General features: G+C 40.8%; 1 long non-coding RNA gene across 1 annotated transcript; it reads left to right on the forward strand.

Annotated features, from left to right (window-relative positions):
* The first annotated feature begins 1,198 nt into the window (after positions 1-1,198).
* On the forward strand, positions 1,199-5,519 carry LOC141201653 (uncharacterized). Its single transcript, XR_012272959.1, has 3 exons — positions 1,199-1,324; positions 2,933-3,094; positions 4,985-5,519. It is a non-coding gene; the product is annotated as an uncharacterized lncRNA (long non-coding RNA).
* Positions 5,520-6,857: the final 1,338 nt, after the last annotated feature.

A 6,857-nucleotide genomic window follows, 5' to 3' on the forward strand; every position in this document is an offset into this window, starting at 1 on the left:
TTTGAATAAATCCCTAACAGTGTCACCAGCAAAGCACCCCCACACCATCACACCTCCTCCTCCATGCTTCACGGTGGGAACCAGGCATGTAGAGTCCATCCGTTCACCTTTTCTGCGTCGCACAAAGACACGGTGGTTGGAACCAAAGATCTCAAATATGGACTCATCAGACCAAAGCACAGATTTACACTGGTCTAATGTCCATTCCTTGTGTTCTTTAGCCCAAACAAGTCTCTTCTGCTTGTTGACTGTCCTTAGCAGTAGTTTCCTAGCAGCTATTTTACCATGAAGACCTGCTGCACAAAGTCTCCTCTTAACAGTTGTTGTAGAGATGTGTCTGCTGCTAGAACTCTGTGTGGCATTGACCTGGTCTCTAATCTGAGCTGCTGTTAACCTGCGATTTCTGAGGCTGGTGACTCGGATAAACTTATCCTCAGAAGCAGAGGTGACTCTTGGTCTTCCTTTCCTGGGGCGGTGTAGCATGAACATGAAAAATGGCTATTTTATATTTCAAATCCATATTGAAATATAAACCAGACATCTCAGCATTTGTAGGTGTCTTACCTCAGTAGACTCTAGGGGTCATTAGTCCAGACATACTAAAGCATTAGGTTAAGTTTGCGAAGTCTGAGGTTTAATCTTTATTACTGAAGGGAATTAGCCTTTTGTATACTCTGTGTTTGTCATCCGATGTAGAACCAGAGACAGACGATTGCACAAAATTGTAAATAAAACTACAGACATATGATTTAAGATGGAGAAGCTTATTGTAGTACTAAAAATATAAGTGGCTTTCTGAAACCCATTATGATGTATCCCACCTTTAATTAATATTCTAATTATATATTCTGTGTTAAGGTATACTTTATCTGTGAATGTATCTCACTGATACATAGCTTCTTAACACAATATACTCTCTGGGAAGAAAACCTTGTTCTGGTTTATAACCCAGTGTAGGATTTACTCTTATCTTACTCTTATTATGTAAACATTATGACAGAAGTAGAATGGTCCGTGAACAGGTCTTGTCCAGTATTGCTCATCTGTGATAGCTGGCCACTGTCACAAGATTGGAATGTTGGACAACAACCTATGAACTTTCATGCTTACATAATATTAAGTTGGGTAAGCGTTTTTCTAAAGTATAAAGCTGTTGAAGAATTCAGTTATGGCAGAAGCATTGTCGACCTTTGAAGAGGACGCTCTTCAAAGTGTAGGACCTAGGACGCATTCTCTGTCCATCGCTGAGTGCTTCTCCAGCTGAAGTTTCCGGACAGATGATGTATATGGTACTAGGGAAATCTTTTTCTTCTTCTATTCAATAGTAAGTATGTAACCTTTATAAGTATTTAATATTAGTAACCTTTAATCTACAAAAGTGTACGCAATATCATAATATCATACTATTCCTTTGATTCTGTATTTTATCTTTCAAATTATCTATTATAAATAAAATTGCGTTATATTGCAAGTGGTTGCCTTCTTTAAAGCCGTATCCAAACCTTATTGCTAAAAACTTGGCAATACATAATTTGGCGTAGTCAGCAGGATACGCAGAAGGCACAGAAGTTCTTTTTATTGGAAAGTAGAAGGGACTCTGTGTGATAGTGTGATATTGCGTAAAACATGCCTCTCTTTAAGAAAAAAGAGATTGTAAGTGTTTCTGTAGAAATTCCAGGGTGGGAGCAGGCTCCTTACCATATTTTGGCCAAAGAGTGGTCGCAATGTGTTGGATTAAGTGAATCATGGGACAAATGTTTGAATGATGCTGAACCTGATGATGTCATTGAATGCTTGCAAAAAGTGAGAGTGGAAAAAAAGCAGGAATTGGGTGCTGTGAGCAGGAGAGGATGGATTTTGTTACATGCATGTAGAAAACAGCTTGAGGAAAGAATATGTATATTAACAAAAGTTCAGGAATTGGAAAGACAGTTGTGTGAGGCCCAGAATGCATTGGTTATAGCACAGTGTCAGAATAAGTTATTAATGGACAGATGTGATGGATATCAGCATTTAGCAAAAAAGGCAGCGGTATGTGTAGCGCAGTATAAATACAGAAGGAGACGAGGGAAGGTTAATAAAAAGAAAGTTGCTTTGGCCATAGCCAAATCAGGAATAGAGTGTAGCCCTGATCAATGGGATGGTGTCCACAGGGATAAAATAGATGGGATTGGTACTGACGAGATGTGGAAGTTGTATCAAAATAGAGGACTTAATAAAAAGTCAGAGGTTTCACATAATAGAAAGGTTACAGTAAAAGATTCTGAATCCCCACAGCAGGGGGCGGGTGGGACACGGGGAGAGAAAGGGCCCACTTCCTCCTCGTCGCCAGCAAAGCCCACAGCACTGGGGTTTGAGGATCTTTATGCTGAAGTTAAATCCTTGATACAGGAATTCAAAGCCCAACAGAAGGGGGCATCATTTTCTTCTAATATGATGTCTTCATCTGAAATGGGGGATCGATGGAGGGAGACAGATAAAAGTGATTGACATGCTGGCCACGCCCCACAAATATTGGTAGATACAGGGGCGGAGGCCAATTTGATTAATGGAACTCCAAAACAATTCAGTGAGTGCAAGATTATAACTACAGAATTAGGAGGAAAGCAAATTGAGGCAATTCAGGACAGAGCAAAACCAGGAGTTAGTGGAATCTCCACATTGTATGAGAAGGTAAGCAAAGTCGCTATGGGACTTCAGCAGCAGGAGATGCCCTTTGAACAATTGATTCCTGAGCAGAGGAAACAAGCGTGGTTTACAGAAGGGTCAGCTAGGTACCAAGGTAACAACCGTGTGTGGAACGCAGTGGGCTATCAGACTACAAGTATACATAACAAAGAAGTATGGGGAAAAGAGTTGTGGCAAGATATCTGGGCAATTGTACAAATAATTAAAGTGACTGTGTTTCATGTTGATGCTATTTGTGCTTCAGATCCCGTGGAAAGATTCTTCAACTCAGTAGCAGACGAACAGTCCAAAATATCAGTCACTGAATGCAGTAAAGACTGACACCACTGAGGAGCTGCTCGGACTGACACCACTGAGGAGCTGCTCGGACTGACTCAATGGGCACAGACCAGAGGGTGCCCATCAGGTTAGATGTAATCAAGGAAACAATTATGAAATGTCCAGTATGCCAACATTCACAACAAAGACCTGTCCCCCATGTTGTTAGGGGTCAAATAGCCCGAGGTAAACTACCTGGACAAATTTGGCAGGTAGATTTCATCGGCCCCCTTCCACAAGATGGAGGGTGTGTATATGTATGCACGGCTGTGGATACATACTCAGTGTATATGATGGCTTGTCCGTGTAAAACGGCCAATGCTAACAGTACCATTAAAACCATGGAAACCATAATATTATATTACGGTATTCCATTGCAAATTCAGAGTGACAATGGTAGTCACTTCAAGAACAGGAAACACCGTTAATAAGAATGATTACCCCCAATTTACAGATCATGCCTTTAAAAGCTACTACCACAGGACAGACAGTTCTCTATTGGGAACTAGAGCCAGGGGCTCTGGGATCTTATAGAGCCACCCCACAGGCAGCAGGACTAGATTTACACTCTCATGAGGAAATTAGATTAGAAATAGGGGTGGTAAAGGCAATCACAACTGCTATAGGATTACAAATGCCTCCTGAGCATTTTGGTCTTATAGCTCCAAGATCAGGTTTGGCCCTGAGAGGAATTCAAGTGATGGCTGGAGTGATAGATCAGGATTATCAAGGTGAAATCAAGGTACTCCTGTTGAATAGTGGGGATAGTGACTTGTTGATCCAAAAAGGAGACAGGATAGCTCAATTATTAATTTTACACCCTTACACCCGTACAGATGGTAAAACTCTTTGAACAGCTCGGCTTCAAAAGCAGGGCCTTGATCCGTCAGCATCTTATCTGGGTATCCATGGGGCCTGCAGAAGTATGCTTGAAACGTCCTTGCTGCAGTTTCTGCCATCAGATCCTTGATGGGGGCTACCACCAGGAACCGGGAGTAGTGATCCACCATGGTCAGGGCATAGGAGTATCCTGACCTGCTGGGTGACAGCTTGACATGATCCAGGGCAAAGATCTCCAGGGGCTGGGTGGTCTTGATGGACTGCAAGGGTGCTTTCTGGCTGCTGTAGTCTTTTCTTCTGAGGCTACAGGGTCCACAATCCCGGCACCATCTCTCTATGGAGCTCCGCATACCAACCCAATAAAACCGACTCTTCAGGAGGGTTTCCAGTTTCTTCCAGCCAAAGTGCCCTGCTCGATCGTGGTAGGCCTCCAACACCATCTGGATGTCTGTCCTGGGCACTACGATCTGCCATACCATCTCATGGGTCCTAAGGTTGACATACCTCCGGCACAGCTTCTCTCTATAGATGAACAGCCGGCTTCTCTCATTCCACAGTTGCTTGGCTTGTGGAGGAGCGTCCTTCTCCAGGGAGTAACCTTCCTGGGTTATCAGTTCTTTGATACGGCTGACAACCGGGTCGGTGTCCTGGGTCTCCTTCACAACTGCTATAGGATTACAAATGCCTCCTGAGCATTTTGGTCTTATAGCTCCAAGATCAGGTTTGGCCCTGAGAGGAATTCAAGTGATGGGAGGAGTGATAGATCAGGATTATCAAGGTGAAATCAAGGTACTCCTGTTGAATAGTGGGGATAGTGACTTGTTGATCCAAAAAGGAGACAGGATAGCTCAATTATTAATTTTGTCTATTCAGAAAATGAAAATAATCAAGGGAACAGCTCCTACAATAATAACAGTTGGAGGAGACAGAGGTTTTGGCTCCACTCATTTTCTGAATGATGGTGCAAAAATCTTGGTGAAGCAACCTGGAGATTAAGGTCCTCCAGAACCTGCAGAGGTGATCGCCCTAGGGGCAGACAATGTGTTAAAAGTGAAGAAGCCAGGACAAGAGAAGTGGGAACATGTTCCTGCAGACAGGTGTTATCTCAGAGACTAATGTATATATATTTCCATTTTAGACTCAAAATTGGAGATGGTGGATGATCGGTGTTACAGGCACGGTCCTTTTGGTCTCTGTCACTACCCAACCGTTATACAGAAGGGAAAGAGAAACGCCGGAGAAGGAGAATGAGGTTTTATGGAAAATTAAGCAGAATTTATGGAGTTACTTGGCGCAACTGACAAACATGAGCCATTTTTGTATGGCAAAGACTGCTACAGCTACAAATGTGTTGGAAACTTGTATGGTAGCTATACCAACCCCCTTACGACTGTGGACCAAATTGATAGGGGGATTTATCCAAGTTGAGAAGGTAGAAGAAGGAGATGTGCTTCAGAATTATACATACAACCCGTATTACGCTTGTATAAACTGTACTGGAGAAGATTTTATTACTGAAGATATGATCACTATAAAGACTCAAAAGATTGCATCTGCTGAGCTATGTTATCAAATGACTTGCGACCAAAATAAAATAGGTAAATGCCAGCAAATGAAAATAGAAAGAAAAACAGGGAATAATGAGATTGATATTATTTGTAGTTCCCGTACAGGTAAAGATTGTAAGAAAATAATGTCGGGGAAAATATGAAGTGTAATAATACAGTAACTTCCCCCTCGTACATACAACATGCAAAATTGCCCAAGGGGTGGATGTTTTCTTGTGGGAATATAACTTTCCCATCTCGTAAAATTAAGCCTTCAAAAAGGGGATTTTTTTCGCTTATCAGAAAATTGTAATTATAACGTAAACTTACTAATTGAATCAGAAATTCTAGGAATATATTTGACAATGGTAGGATCCCCTGTCATAGCGGTATATGCTGCCCATACTGTAGGTAGATTATCTTTTCTTGTGGCTAGATCAATAAATATTACTAGTAGAGCTTTAGAGAATATATTATTGGATATACAAAGTTACCAAAAAGCAATTTTACAAAATAGGGCAACCATAGATTATTTGTTGTTAATTCATAATCATGGATGTCAAGAGTTTGGTGGGATGTGTTGTTTTAATCTGTCTGATCACAGCCAAGATTTGCAGTCTCAAATAGATCAGTTACAGGATGATGTTAATCACATCACACGAAGTGATGGTAAATGGTGGGACTGGTTATTTTCCTAGCTGCCTGATTTTGGGTACTTACGCTATATTTTAGGAGTAATTTTTGCAATAATTTGTGCATGTATTGCTTTATGTTGCTGTATACAATGTATTCCTTCTTTGTTATCTCTATGTCGCTCATCTGTTGAAGTTATTCCTTTGGGATATGACGTTGGATATAAATAATATATGGTTTCCGATAACTGAGGGTGGATTGTAGTATGAACATGAAAAATGGCTATTTTATATTTCAAATCCATATTGAAATATAAACCAGACATCTCAGCATTTGTAGGTGTCTTACCTCAGTAGAGTAGGGGTCATTAGTCCAGACATACTAAAGCATTAGGTTAAGTTTGAGGTTTAATCTTTATTACTGAAGGGAATTAGCTCTTTGTATACGCTGTGTTTGCTAGAACCAGAGACAGACGATTGCACAAAATATGGCAGAAGCATTGTGGGCCTTTGAAGAAGACGCTCTTCAAAGTGTAGGACCTAGGACGCATTCTCTGCCCATCGCTGAGCACTTCTCCAGCTGAAGTTTCCGGACAGATGATGTATATGGTACTAGGGAAATCTTTTTCTTCTTCTATCCAATAGTAAGTATGTAACCTTTATAAGTATTTAACCTTAGTAACCTTTAATCTACAAAAATGTACGCAATATCATAATATCATACTATTCCTTTGATTCTGTATTTAATCTTTCAAATGATCTATTATAAATAAAATTGCGTTATATTACAAATGGTTGCCTTCTTTAAAGCCATATCCGAACCTTATTGCTA

Source organism: Phyllobates terribilis, unplaced genomic scaffold (genome assembly GCF_046119375.1).
Source record: "Phyllobates terribilis strain yellow unplaced genomic scaffold, ASM4611937v1 Scaffold_121__1_contigs__length_5197421, whole genome shotgun sequence".
NCBI lineage: Eukaryota > Metazoa > Chordata > Amphibia > Anura > Dendrobatidae > Phyllobates > Phyllobates terribilis.